Genomic DNA, 16,529 nt, shown 5'->3' on the forward strand with positions numbered 1-16,529 from the left:
CGGTTGTAGCTGTGACAAGCCCAGTTCATAAAAGAGAGAAAGAAGGAGAGAGAGAGAGGTAAAGAAGAAAAGGGGAGAGAAGAAAAGGGGAGAGAAGAAAAGGGGAGAGAAGAAAAGGGGAGAAGAAAGGAAAAGTGAGCCAAAGAGATAGGGTAAGCTTTGTTCCAAGAGGGCAGTCCTGGTCCTACTTGCCTTCAAAGATTTGTGACTAAAAGTATGACAGAGATACAACCTACTCCCAAGAGGGAAAGTTATGATTCTTAGTCACATCTTTTTTTTTTTTTTCCTTAAATAAGAACATCCCGGAAAATAAACAACCTGATATGTATTCAGACTCTTGTCTTTGCTCAATCATTCATGATATTGTGTTCATAGAAGAGAGTGTGACATGAATAAACATTAACAGCAAATACACAAAAATGAATTTATATCTGAATTGCAGATAATCATTATATATGTATTCACCATGAATCTCAGTCTTGACTGAACATTAAAATCACTTAGGGTGTTTTTCTTTAAATCCAAGGCTGGTCCCCAAAACACTCTCTAGGGACAAGGTCAGGACATCAGTAGTATTAAAACTCTCCAGGCTATTTTAATTTGCAAATTTAAATTATGACTGTTTCATGTGGTCCTTAGTCTAGAAGTATTGGCATTGTTTAGGTACTTTTATTAAATGTAAAATCTCAGAACCTACCCCCAGACCTACAGAAGGAACAGTTTTGGGTGTAAGTAGCAGCAATCTGAGTTTTAATAAGACTTTCAGGTGATTCTGAAGCACACTATAGTTTGAAAAACTTTGATTTAGGGTCTTACTTTATACAAGGTAGTTAATGGACCTATTGGGTTGGCCAAAAAGTGCCTTTGGTTTTTAAGTAAAAGTAAAAGACACATTTTTCATTTTCACCAAGAACTTTATTGAACAATGTATTCACCTTTTTGTTCCACTACTCTCTGCCATTTTTCAGGCAACTTCACAATTCCACCTTCCTAAAACTTTTTATCTTTTTGAGCAAAGAACTGTTCCAGGTGCCTTTTACAGTTTTTCAGGGAATCGAAATTTTTTCCATTTAAATAATGTTGTAAAGACCTAAATAAATGGAAATCCAAGGGTGCAATGTCTGGTGAATACAGCAGATGAATCAGAACTTCTCAGCCAAGCTGTAATAGTTTTTGCCTGGTCATCAAAGAAACATTCGGTCTTGTGTCACTCTGGTGGAAGATGCGTTTTCTATTGACTAATTCCAGAAGCTTTTTGTGGACTGCTGCTTTCAGTTGGTCTAATTGGGAGCAGTATTTGTTGGAATTAATAGTTTAGTCTTCCAGAAGGAGCTCATAATAGAGGTCTCCCTTACAATCCCACCATATGCACAACATCAACTTTGGATAAAGACTGGCCTTTGGTGTTGTTAGTGGTGGTTCATTTTGCTTGCCCAAATTTAATCTCTTCTTTCATTCCCTATTTGATGTTTAAATCTCCATACCTTACTTGACCTTTCTCATTTGTAACAGGAGATTTAAAACTTTTGTCTTAAGGACAGATTGCATATAAAAGGCAAAAAAATAAAGGATTTACAAAAAAATCGTAGGAGAAAATCTTTATGGTCTTGGAATAGGAGAAGCTTCCTTAAACGGTACATAAAGAGGTTAAGAACATATAAATCTTTTGTTTTGTCTTCATCAACCAGTAAGACAGTAGAAGACGGATGGACAGACTAGAAGAAGATGTGAAGATATTGGTGATACTATGTCTGAAAAATGACTCATATCTTAAATATTTTTAAAAATCTCTCAGAATTAAGTAAGGAAAAGACATTTAAAAATAGGTGAGAGACTTGCCAGTCACATCACAAGATAGGATGTCCACTTGCCCCATAAACATAAAAAGTGTTTAACTTCATTTATTATTGGAGAAATGCAAAATAGAATCACAGTACATATAATTTTTCTAGAAGAATGGAAATGACAAAAGAAAATTCCAAATGTTGAGAAAGATGTGGAGGAACTAGAATTCTCATGTACTCTTAGAAGAAGTATAAACTGATAAAACCACCTAGGAAGCTGTTCAACAGTTTCCAATCAAGTATAAGTTTACAGTATGACTCAGCAATTCCAGCCCTAGGAATATACCTCTATTGTATCCTATTGCTGCTGTAACAAACTACCTTAAACTTAGTGGCTTAAAACAACACAAATTTGTTATCTTACAGTTCTTTAAATCAAAAGCCTCATCAGGTCTCAGTGGGCTAAACTAGAGGTGTCTTATGTTCCTTTCAGCACATTCTAGGTTAGAGTCCCTTCTGAAGCCATTCCCAACTTCTAGAAGAGTTCTGCATTCATAGGGTCATGGCCAAGACCTCCAATATTAATGCCAGGAAAGTTGGATGCTCTCACCCTTCTTCCTTCATTATCTCTCTCTCTCTCTCTCTCTCTCTCTCTCTCTCTCTCTTTCTCTCTCAGCCAGTCTCTCTCTCTTTGTGCCTTTCTGTCATCTCTCTGGCTCTCTCTTTGCCTGTACCTCTGTCTCTGTCTCTGTCTCTCTTTTTCTCTATCTCTCTGATTTTCTTTCTCTCTGTCTCTCTCTCCTTCTCTCTTTCTTTCACTCACTGTAGCCAGAAAAGTTTCTCTGCTTTTAAAGATCCATGTGATCAGTTGGGCCCATCTGAATAACCTAGGTCACTAACTCCATACATCTTAAAGTTCTTAACTTAGCCACATCTATAAAGTCCTATTGGTCATGTAACATACTGACAGATTTAAGGATTTAGAAAGTAGTTATCAAGTTCAAAAACAGGCAAAACTCATCACTATATTAGAAATCATGATGGGGATACCCTTGTGGAGGATGTAATTTATGATTAGAAGAGGACATGGGTGGGGGACATTTCCAGGATGATATAACTGTTCTGTTTCTTATCCTGGGCTCTGGGTAAATTGTTTAGTGTGTGAAAATTATGTATGTTATGTTTAAATATTACATTTGAAAAATCTGTTGTACTAACTTCACAGAGCAGTAGATATAATAACCAAATGACATAACAATATTGGAAATTGTTTTTATTGGACTCTACTATTTGACAGATATTGTACAGATTTTTTTCTGTTCCCACATAGCCCATATGATAAGCATTATTATCCCCATTTAACAAATGAAGGGGTTAAGAACTAGAAGGGTTAAGCAGCATAGCTAATAAAGATCACCTTGACTTAAAAAAATAGTTTTGTTTTTAACTTTTTGCTTCTATATAATGGAAATCACCTGGTACCTTACTTATATCAAACTTTATCCTTTTCTATATAATATTGGAAATTTTGACCACACTTCTTTATTAGATTCTATTTACTATTTTCTGGTCAGAGGCAAATAATTATCTATAACTACATGCAGCATGTAACCAAAATATTTAGGAAAAGTTTCAGTTACTTCCATGCATTTTCCAGACAATAGCATTGAAACCTGAAGTGACATTGCATTCCAGAGTATACAGCCAGGACTTCTGCTTTTCAAAAGGATATTGTTCTCATAAATCATGGGAGGAAAAGAGGTCCTGGAAATGCTAAAGGAGTCTTTAGAGCTATGAGATTCCCTCAACCTTTACCAACAGGTTTCTAGAATACTCCAATTATCTCTGCAGGATCAGGTATGCTTAAGATGAACTCTTCAACACTATAGAGAATACATCCCTTGCCTAGTCTTTGAGGTAAGATTGTTTCATAGAACTTTGGGGTTGCTTCTCTACTCTAAGATTCTGAGTTTAGAAATGCTATTTGAGATGGGTCTCCCTAAATGGTAACTAAAATCTTTGGTTCTTATGTATTGGTCTTATAAGGTGGTTACTAGGATACTTGGTTAATCAGTTGCATACTAAAAAATAATATAATGAATTTTTAAATTTCTCATACTTTCGCCACTTCTTGGAATCAAGTTTACCATTATGTCCTGGTAAGACAAGATAGATCAGAAACAAAGGAGATTAAGATTCAACCTAAATTCAACTACGTACTTCTCTATCACATATTCTAGTTATATATTATCAGGATATATCAGGTATAGGAAATAAATCTGATGCTTTAAACATAGTTAACTCCAATATTTTTAGTTTTCTTATTTATATTGGGACTTCATCATTATTTATTCCAGGCACCCATAATAATGGGTCAGAATTATTCACATAATTAAACTTGTATACTAAATAGGTTTACACATTTCTCTCACACATAAACTATAAATGTGAGCTCTAAAGAGTTTTTTCATTGAGTTCCAGACTTTTAAAACATATAATTCAAAATATTATTTTGAAAATATTTAAAATATCTGTACAAATGACACTTGAAAGTGCTAGAAAATCTTCATTTTGGAGAAGGACAGAGAGTTGGGGGTGTCAACATAATAAAAAATTAGATTTTGAAGACAAATAAGAAAAATAAAAATAAAGGAAAAGCTGCATTACTACAATCACCTGACAAATGACTTCTACATTTTTATGTTCTTTTAGTTTTGGAGTAAGTAGAAAAATATTAAAAAGCATGCCAAAATGAGATATGAGATACAGATTATCCCCTTGTTTTCTCAACTTATAGAAGTAAAAAAAAATCAATAGTGCTTTTTGTTTCTGTAACTAAAAAAGGTCAAAAAGAACTCACTAAAATGCACATCCTGACACTCGGGGGAAGATGGCGGAAGAGTAAGACGCTGAGATCACCTTCCTCCCCACAGATACATCAGAAATTCATCTACACATCGAACGACTCCTTCAGAGCACCTACTGAAAGCTGACAGAAGACCTCAGACCCCCCAAAAGGCAAGAAACTCCCCACAAACCTGAGTAGGGCAAAAGAAAAAAGAATAAACAGAGACAAAAGGATAGGGACGGGACCTGCACCAGTGGGAGCGAGCTGTGAAGGAGGAATGGTTTCCATACACTAGGAAGCCCTTTTGTGGGTGGAGACTGCGGGTGGCGGAGGGGGGAAGCTTCAGAGTATTGGAGGAGAGCGCAGCCACAGGACCATGGAGGGCAAAGTGGAAAGATTCCCGCACAGAGGATTGGTGCACTCAAGTACTCACCAGCCCAAGAGGCTTGTCTGCTCGGCCGCCGGGGAAGGCGGGGCTGGGAGCTGAGGCTCAGGTATCGGGTTTCAGGGAGAGGACTGGGGCTGGCAGCGGGAAGAGAGCCTGAAGGGGTTAGTGCACCACAGCTGGCCTGGAGGGAGTCCGGGAAAAAGTCTGGAGCTGCTGAAGAGGCAAGAGACTTTTTCTTCACTCTTTGTTTCCTGGTGTGCAAGGAGAGGGGATTAAGAGCGCTGATTAAAGGAGCTCCAAGATGGGCGCAGACAGCAGCTAAAGGCGTGGACCCCAGAGACGGGTGTGGGACACTGGGGCTGCTGCTGCCACCGCCAAGAGGCCTGTGTGTGAGCTCAGGTCACTGTCCACGCCCCCTTTCTGGGGAGCCTGTCCAGCCCACCACTGCCAGGGTCCAGGGATCCAGGGACGGCTTCCCCGGGAAAGCACACGGAGCGCCTCGGGCTGGTGCAATGTCATGCCGGCCGCTGCCACCACAGGCTCACCCCGCACTCCATGCCCATCCCTCCCCTCGGCCTCAGTGAGCCAGAGCCCCCGAATAAGCGGCTCCTTTAAATCCGTCCTGTCTGAGCATAGAACAGATGCCCTCTGGTGACCTACATGGAGAGACAAGGCCAAATCCAAAGCTGAAACCCGGGAGCTGTGAGAACAAAGAAGAGACAGGGAAATGTCTCTGTGCAGCCTCAGAAGCAGTGGATTAAAGCTCCACAATCAACTTGATGTACCCTGCATCTGTGGAATACATGAATAGACAACGAATCATCCCAAATTGAGGAGGTGGGCTTTGAGAACAAGATATAAGATTTTTTTCCCCTTTTCCTCTTTTTACAATGAATTATCCCAAATTGAGGAGGTGGACTTTGAGGGCAAGATTTAAGACTTTTTAGCCTTTTCCTCTTTTTACAACAAATTATCCCGAACTGAGGAGGTGGACATTGAGAGTAAGATTTACGATTTTTTTCCCCTTGTACCTTTTTGTGAATGTATATGTGTATGCTTCGGTGTGAGATTTTCTCTGTATAGCTTTGCTTGCACCAATTGTCCCAGGGTTCTATCTGTCCATTTTTTTGTTTTTGTTTTTTAATTTTTTAATACTTACTTTTTTATCTTAATAATGCTACTATATTTTATCATACTTTATTCTATTTTCCTTTATCTTTTCTATTTCTTTTTCCTACCTTCCCTTCCTCCCTCCCTCCCTCTCCCTCCTTTCTTTCTTTCTTTCTTTCTTTCTTTCTTTCTTTCTTTCTTTCTTTCCTTCCTCCTGCCCTCCCTCCCTCCTCTTTCTTTCTTTCTTTCTTTCTTTCTTTCTTTCTTTCTTTCTTTCTTTCTTCTTTCCTTCTTTCCTTCCTCAATCACTCCCTCTCTGCTTTCTTTTTTCTTTCTTTCTTTCTTCCTTCCTTCCTTCCTTCCTTTCCTTCTTTATGTCTTTCTCTCTTTCTTTCTTCTACTAATTCGTTCTTTCTACTTTTTCTCCCTGTTATTCTGAGCCGGGTAGATGAAAGGCTCTTGGTGCTGCAGCCAGGAGTCAGTGCTGTGCATCTGAAGTGGGAGAGCCAACTTCAGGACATGGATCCACAAGAGAGCTCCCAGTTCAACGTAATATCAAGTGGCGAAAACCTCCCAGAGATCTCCATCTCAAAACCAGCAACCAGCTTCACTCAACGACCAGCAAGCTACAGTGCTGGTCACCCTATGCCAAGCAACTAGCAAGACAGGAACACAACACCACCCATTAGCAGAGAGGCTGCCTAAAAAAATAATAAGGCCACAGGCACCCGAAAACACACAACCAGACGTGGACCTGTCCACCAGAAAGAAAAGATCCAGCCTCATCCACCAGAACACAGGCACTAGTCCCCTCCACCAGGAAGCCAACACAACCCACTGAAACAACCTTAGCCACTGGGGACAGACACCAAAAACAACGGGAACTACGAATCTGCAGCCTGCAACAAGGAAACACCAAACACAGTAAGATAAGCAAAATGACAAGACAGAAAAACACACAGCAGGAGAAGGAGCAAGATAAAAACCCACAAGACCTAACAAATGAAGAGGTAATAGACAGTCTACCTGAAAAAGAATTCAGAATAATGATAGTAAAGATGATCCAAAATCTTGGAAATAGAAGAGACAAAATGCAAGAAACAGGTAACAAGAAACTAGAAGAACTAAAGATGAATCAAGCATCAATTTAAAATACAATAAATGAAATGAAAAATAATCTAGATGGGATCAATAGCAGAATAACTGAGGCAGAAGAACAGATAAGTGATGTGGAAGATAAAATAGTGGAAACAACTGATGCAGAGCAGAATAAAGAAAAAATAATGAAAAGAACTGAGGACAGTATCAGAGACCTCTGGGACAATATTAAACGCACCAACATTCGAATTATAGGGGTTCCAGAAGAAGAAGAGAAAAAGAAAGGGACTGAGAAAATATTTGAAGAGATTATAGTTGAAAACTTCCCTAATATGGGAAAGGAAATAGTTAATCAAGTCCAGGAAGCACAGAGAGTCCCATACAGAATAAATCCAAGGAGAAATACGCCAAGACACATATTAATCAAACTGTCAAAAATTAAACACAAAGAAAACATATTAAAAGCAGCAAAGGAAAAACAACAAATAACACACAAGGGAATCCACATCAGGTTAACAGCTGATCTCTCAGCAGAAACTCTACAAGCCAGAAGGGAGTGGCAGGACATAATTAAAGTGATGAAACAGAAAAATCTGCAACCAAGATTACTCTACCCAGCAAGGATCTCATTCAGATTTGATGGAGAAATTAAAACCTTTACAGACAAGCAAAAGCTGAGAGAGTTCAGCACCACCAAGCCAGCTTTACAACAAATGCTAAAGGAACTTCTCTAGGCAAGAAACACAACAGAAGGAAAATACGTACAATAACGAACTCAAAACAATTAAGGAAATGGGAATAGGAACATACATATCAATAATTACCTTAAATGTAAATGGACTAAATGTTCCCACCAAAAGACACAGATTGGGAGGTGGAGATCACCTTCCTCCCCACAGATACACCAGAAATACAGCTACACGGGGAACAACTCCTACAGAACACCTACTGTATGCTGGAAGAAGACCTCAGACCTCCCAAAAGGCAAGAAACTCCCTACGTACCTGGGTAGGGCAAAGCAGAGAGATTCCCGCACAGAGGATCGGTGCCAACCAGGACTCAGCAGCCTGAGAGGCTTGTCCGCTCGCCCGCCGGGGCAGGCGGCGCTGGGAGCTGAGACTCGGGCTTCTGTCAGATTGCAGAGAGAGGACTGGGGTTGGTGGCGTGAACACAGCCTGAATGGGCTAATGCGCCACAGCTAGCCGGGAGGGAGTCCGGGAAAAACTTTGGACCTGCCGAAGAGGCAAAAGACTTTTTCTTCCCTCTTTGTTTCCTGGTGCGCGAGGAGAGGGGATTAAGAGCGCTGCTTGGAGGAGCTCCAGAGACGGGCGCGAGCCGTAGCTGAAAGCGTGAACCCCAGAGATAGGCATGGGATGCTGGGACTGCTGCCGCCGCTGCGAGGCCTGTGTGCGAGTGCAGGTCACTGTCCATGCCCCCCTTCTGGGGAGCCTGTGCAGCCAGTCACTGCCGGGGTCACGGGATCCAGGGACAGCTTCCCTGGGAGAATGCACGGTGTGCCTCGGGCTGGTGCAACATCACGCCAGCCTCTGCTGCTGCAGGCTCCACCCGCAATACATGCCCATCCCTGCCCCCCGACCTGAGTGAGCCAGAGTCCCCAAAGGGGCTGTTCCTTTAACCCTGTCCTGTCTGAGCAAAGAACAGGTGCCCTCCGGCGACCTACATGCAGAGGTGGGGCCAAATCCAAAGCTGAGACCCGGGAGCTGTGAGAAAAAAGAAGAGAAAAGGAAAGCTCTCCCAGCAGCCTCAGAAGCAGTGGATTACAGCTCCACAATCAACTTGATGTACCCTGCATCTGTGGAATATATGAATAGACAACGCATCATCCCAAATTAAGGAGCCAGGAGTCAGTGCTGTGCCTCTGAGGTGGGAGAGCCAACATCAGGACACTGGTCCACAAGAGACCTCCCACCTCCACATAATATCAAATGGCGAAAATCTTCCAGAGATCTCCATCTCAACACCAGCACCCAGCTTCACTCAAAGACCAGCAAGCTACATTGCTGGACACACTATGCCAAACAACAAGCAAGACAGGAACACAACGCCTCCCATTAGCAGAGAGGTTGCCTAAAATCATAAAAAGTCCACAGACACCCCAAACTACACCACCAGACGTGGACCTGTCCACCAGAAAGACAAGATCCAGCCTCATCCACCAGAACACGCACTAGTCCCCTCCAACAGGAAGCCTACACAACCCACTAAACCAACCTTAGCCACTGGGGACAGACTCCAAAAACAATGGGAACTACGAACCTGCAGCCTGCAAAAAGGAGACCCCAAACACAGTATCATAAGCAAAATGAGAAGATAGAAAAACACACAGCAGGAGAAGGAGCAAGATAAAAACCCACCAGACCTAACAAATGAAGAGAAAATAGGCAGTCTACCTGAAAAAGAATTCAGAATAATGATAGTAAAGATGATCCAAGATTCTATTTCCAAGATCCAAAATCTTGGAAATAGAATAGACAAAATGCAAGAAACAGTTAACAAGGACCTAGAGGAACGAAAGATGAATCAAGCATCAATTAAAAACACAATAAATGAAGTGAAAAATACTCTAGATGGGATCAATAGCAGAATAACTGAGGCAGAAGAACAAATAAGTGAGGTGGAAGACAAAATAGTAGAAATAACCGATGGAGAGCAAAATAAAGAAAAAAGAATGAAAAGAACAGAGGACAGTCTCAGAGACCTCTGGGAAAACATTAAATGCCCCAACATTTGAATTATAGGTGTTCCAGAAGAAGAAGAGAAAAAGAAAGGGACTGAGAAAATACTTGAAGAGATTATAGTTGAAAACTTCCCTAATATGGGAAATGAAACAGTTAATCAAGTCCAGGAGGCACAGAGAGTCCCATACAGAATAAATCCAAGGAGAAATACGCCAAGACACATATTAATCAAACTGTCAAAAATTAAACACAAAGAAAACATATTAAAAGCAGCAAGGGAAAAATAACAAATAACACACAAGGGAATCCACATCAGGTTAACAGCTGATCTCTCAGCAGAAACTCTACAAGCCAGAAGGGAGTGACAGGACATAATTAAAGTGATGAAGGAGAAAAACCTGCAACCAAGATTACTCTACCCAGCAAGGATCTCATTCAGATTTGATGGAGAAATTAAAACGTTTACAGACAAGCAAAAGCTGAGAGAGTTCAGCACCACCAAGCCAGCTTTACAACAAATGCTAAAGGAAATTCTGTAGGCAAGAAACACAACAGAAGGAAAAGACCTACAATAACGAACTCAAAACAATTAAGGAAATGGGAATAGGAACATACATATCAATAATTACCTTAAATGTAAATGGACTAAATGCTCCCACCAAAGACACAGATTGGGTGAATGGATACAAAAACAAGACACATATATATGCTGTCTACAAGAGACCCACTTCAGACCTAGAGACACATACAGATTGAAAGTAAAAGGATGGAAAAAGATATTCCATGCATATGGAAATCGAAAGAATGTTGGAGTAGCAATTCTTATATCAGACAAAAGAGACTTTAAAATAAAGATTACTAGAAGAGACAAAGAAGGACACTACATAATGATCAAGGGATCGATCCAAGAAGAAGATATAACAATTGTAAATATTTATGCACCCAACATAAGAGCACCTCAATACATAAGGCAAATACTAACAGCCAGAAAAGGGAAAATCGACAGTAACACACTCATATTAGGGGACTTTAACACCCCACTTTCACAAATGGACAGATCATCCAAAATGAAAATAAATAAGGAGACACAAGCTTTAAATGATACATTAAACAAGATGGACTTAATTGATATTTATAGGACATTCCATCCAAAAACAACAGAATACACATTTTTCTCAAGTGCTCATGGAACATTCTCCAGGATAGATCATATCTTGGGTCACAAATCAAGCCTTGGTAAATTTAAGCAAACTGAAATTGTATCAAGTATCATTTCCTACCACAATGCTACGATACTAGACATCAATTACAGGAAAAGATCTGTAAAAAATACAAACATATGGAGGATAAACAATACACTACTCAATAACAAAGTGATCACTGAAGAAATCAAAGAGGAAATAAAAAAAATACCTAGAAACAAATGACAATGGAGACACGATGACCCAAAACCTATGGGACACAGAAAAATAAGTTCTAAGGGGGAAGTTGGTAGCAATACAATCCCACCTTAAGAAACAGGAAACATCTCGAGGAAACAACTTGACCCTGCACCTAAAGCAATTAGAGAAAAAAGAACAAAAAACCCCAAAGTGAGCAGAAGGAAAGAAATCATAAAGATGAGATCAGAATTAAATGAAAAAAGAAATGAAGGAAACAATAGCAAAGATCAATAAACTAAAAGCTGGTTCTTTTACAAGATAAACAAAATTGGTAAACCATTAGCCAGACTCATCAAGAAAAAAAGGGAGAAGACTCAAATCAATAGAATTAGAAATGAAAAAGGAGAAGTAACAACTGACACTGCAGAAATACAAAAGATCATGGGAGATTATTAAAGCAAATCCATGCCAATAAAATGGACAACCTGGAAGAAATAGACAAATTCTTACAAATACACAACCTGCCAAGACTGAATCAGGAAGAAATAGATAATATGAATAGACCAATCACAAGCACTGAAATTGAAACTGTGATTAAAAGTCTTCCAACAAACAAAAGTCCAGGACCAGGTGGCTTCACAGGCGAATTCTATCAAACATTTAGAGAAGAGCTAACACTTATCCTTCTCAAACTCTTCCAAAATATAACAGAGTGAGGAGCACTCCCAAACACATTCTACGAGGCCACCATCACATTGATACCAAACCAGGCAAGGATGTCAAAAAGGAAGAAAACTACAGGCCAATATCACTGATGAACATAGATGCAAATATCGTCAACAAAATACTAGCAAACAGAATCCAACAGCACATTAAAACAATCATACACCATGATCAAGTGGGGTTTATTCCAGGAATGCAAGGATTCTTCAATATATGCCAAAGAATCAATGTGATACACCATGTTAACAAATTGAAGAAGAAAAACCATATGATCATCTCAATAGAAGCAGAGAAAGGTTTTGACAAAATTCAACAACCATTTATGATAAAAACCCTGCAGAAAGTACACATAGAGGGAACTTTCCTCAACATAATAAAAGCCATATATAACAAACCCACAGACAACATCATCCTCAATCATGAAAAACTGAAACCATTTCCACTGAGATCAGGAACTAGACAAGGCTGCCCACTCGCACCACTCTTATTCAACATAGTTTTGGAAGTTTTAACCACAGCAATCAGAGAAGAAAAGGAAATAAAAGGAATCCAAATTGGAAAAGAAGAAGTAAAACTGTCACTCTTTGCAGATGACATGATACTATACATAGAGAATCCTAAAGATGCTACCCGAAAACTACTAGAGCTAATCAATGAATTTGGTAAAGTAGCAGGATACAAAATTAATGCACAGAAATCTCTGGCATTCCTGTACACTAATGATGAAAAATCTGAAAGTGAAATCAAGAAAACACTCCCATTTACCATTGCAACAAAAAGAATAAAAATATCTAGGAATAAACCTACCTAAGGAGAAAAAAGACATGTATGCAGAAAATTATAAGACATTGATGAAAGAAATTAAAGATGATACAATTAGATGGAGAGATATACTATGCTCCTGGATTGGAAGAATCAATATTGTGAAAGTGACTCTACTACCCAAAGCAATCTACAGATTCAATGCAATCCCTATCAAACTACCACTGGCATTTTTCACAGAACTAGAACCAAAAATTTCACAATTTGTATGGAAACACAAAAGACCCCGAATAGCCAAAGCAATCTTGAGAACGAAAAACAGAGATGGAGGAATCAGGCTCCCGGACTTCAGACTATACTACAAAGCTACACTAATCAAGACAGTGTAGTACTGGCAAAAAAAAAAAAAAAAACAGAAAGATAGATCAATGGAACAGGATAGAAAGCCCAGAGACTAACCCACGCACATACGTTCAACTTATCTTTGATAAAGGAGGCAGGAATGTACAGTGGAGAAAGGACAGCCTCTTCAATAAGTGGTGCTGGGAAAACTGGACAGGGACATGTAAAAGTATGAGATTAGATCATTCCCTAATACCATACACAAAAATAAGCTCAAAATGGATTAAAGACTTAAATGTAAGGCCAGAAACTGTCAAACTCTTAGAGAAAAACATAGGCAGAACACTTTATGATATAAATCACAGCAAGATCCTTTTGGACCCACCTCCTAGAGAAATGGAAATAAAAACAAAGATAAACTAATGGGACCTAATGAAACTTCAAAGCTGTTGCATAGCAAAGGAAACCATAAACAAGACCAAAAGACAACCCTCAGAATGGGAGAATATATTTGCAAATGAAGCAACTGACAAAGGATTAATCTCCAAAATTTATAAGCAGCTCATGCAAATCAATAACAAGAAAACAAACAAACCAATCTAAAAATGGGCAGAAGACTTAAACAAGCATTTCTCCAAAGAAGATGTACAGACTGCCAAAGAACACACGAAAGAATGCTCAACATAATTATCCATTAGAGAAATGCAAATCAAAACTACTATGAGACATCATCTCACACCAGTCAGAATGGCCATCATCAAAAAATCTAGAAACAATAAATGCTGGAGAGGGTGTGGAGAAAAGGGATCACTCTTTCACTGCTGCTGGGAATGTGAATTGGTACAGCCACTATGGAGAACAATATGGAGGTTCCTTGAAAAAACTAAAAATAGAACTACCATATGACCCAGCATTCCCATTACTAGGCATATACCCTGAGAAAATGACAATTCAAAAAGAGACATGTACCAAAATGTTTATTGCAGCTCTATTTACAATAGCCCGGAGATGGAAACAACCTAAGTGTTCATCATCGGATGAATGGATAAAGAAGATGTGGCACATATATACAATGGAATATTACACAGCCATAAAAAGAAATGAAACTGAGCTATTTGTAATGAGGTGGATAGAACTAGAGTCTGTCATACAGAGTGAAGTAAATAAGAAAGAGAAAGACAAATACCGTATGCTAACACATATATATGGAATTTAAGAAAAAAACATGTCATGAAGAACCTAGGGGTAAAAGAGGAATAAAGACACAGACCTACTTGAGAATGGACTTGAGGATATGGGGAGGGGGAAGGGTAAGTTGTGACAAAGCGAAAGGGAGGCATGGACATGTATACAGTACCAAACGTAAGTTAGATAGATAGTGGGAAGCAGTTGCATAGCTCAGGGAGATCAGCTCAGTGCTTTGTGACCGCCATGAGGGGTGGGATAGGGAGGGTGGGTGGGAGGGAGACACAAGAGGGAAGGGATGTGGGAACAGATGTATATGTATGACTGATTCACTTTGTTATAAAGTAGAAACTAATAAAAAAAAAGACACAGATTGGCTGAATGGATACAAAGAGAAGACCCAAATATATGCGGTCTACAAGAGACCCATTTCAGACCTAGAGACACATACAGATTGAAAGTAAGGAGATGGAAAAAGATATTCCATGCAAACGGAAATCAAAAGTATGTTGGAGTAGAAATTCTTATATCAGACAAAATAGACTTTAAAATAAAGACTATTAGAAGAGACAAAGAAGCACACTACATAATGATCAAGGGATTGATCCAACAAGAAGATATAACAATTGTAAATATTTATGCACCCAACATAGGAGCACCTCATTACATAAGGCAAATACTAACAGCCAAAAAAGGGGAAATCGACAGTAACACACTCATAGTAGGGGACTTCAACACATCACTTTCACCAATGGACAGATCATCCAAAATGAAAATAAATAAGGAAACACAAGCTTTAAATTATACATTAAACAAGATGGACTTAATTGATATTTGTAGAACATTCCATCCAAAAACAACAAAATACACATTCTTCTTAAGTGCTCATGGAGCATTCTCCAGGATAGATCATATCTTGGGTCACAAATCAAGCCTTGGTAAATTTAAGAAAATTGAAATTGTATCAAGTATCTTTTCCGACCACAATGCTATGGGACTAGACATCAATTACAGGAAAAGATCCGTAAAAAACACAAACACATGGAGGTTAAACAATACACTACTTAATAACGAAGTGATCACTGCAGAAATCAAAGAGGAAATAAAAAATACCTAGAAACAAATGAAAATGGAGACAGGATGACGCAAAACCTATGGGACACAGAAAAAGCAGTTCTAAGGGGGAAGTTTATAACAATACAATCTCACCTTAAGAAACAGGAAACGTCTCGAGTAAACAGCCTGACCCTGCACCTAAACAATTAGAGAAAGAAGAACAAAAAAAAACCCCAAAGTGAGCAGAAGGAAAGAAATCATAAAGATCAGATCAGAAACAAATGAAAAAGATATGAAGGAAATGATAGCAAAGATCAATAAAACTAAAAGCTGGTTCTTTGAGAAGATAAACAAAATTGATAAACCATTAGCCAGACTCATCAAGAAAAAAAGGGAGAAGACTCAAATCAATAGAATTAGAAATGAAAAAGGAGAAGTAACAACTGACACTGCAGAAATACAAAAGATCATGAGAGATTACTATAAGCAAATCTATGCCAATAAAATGGACAACCTGGAAGTAATGGACAAATTCTTAGACATTCACAACCTGCCAAGACTGACACAGGGAGAAATAGAAAATATGAATAGACCAATCACAAGCACTGAAATTCAAACTGTGATTAAAAACCTTCCAACAAACAAAAGCCCAGGACCAGATGGCTTCACAGGCGAATTCTATCAAACATTTAGAGAAAAGCTAACACCTATCCTTCTGAAACTCTTCCAAAATATACCAGAGGGAGGAACACTCCCAAATTCATTCTACAAGGCCACCATCACCTTGATACCAAAACCAAGCAAGGATGTCACAAAGAAAGAAAACTACAGGCCAATATCACTGATGAACATAGATGCAAAAATCCTCAACAATATACTAGAAAACAGAATCCAACAGCACATTAAAAGGATCATAGATTATGATTAAGTGGGGTTTATTCCAGGAATGCAAGGATTCTTCAATATACGCAAATCAATCAATGTGATACACCATATTAACAAATTGAAGAAGAAAAACCATATGATCATCTCAATAGATGCAGAGAAAGGTTTTGACAAAATTCAACACCCATTTATGATAAAAACCGTGCAGAAAGTTGGCATAGAGGGAACCTTCCTCAATATAATAAAGGTCATATATGACAAACCCAC

This window comes from Mesoplodon bidens, assembly GCF_964165515.1.
Source record: "Mesoplodon bidens genome assembly, chromosome: 7".
NCBI classification, from domain to species: domain Eukaryota; kingdom Metazoa; phylum Chordata; class Mammalia; order Artiodactyla; family Ziphiidae; genus Mesoplodon; species Mesoplodon bidens.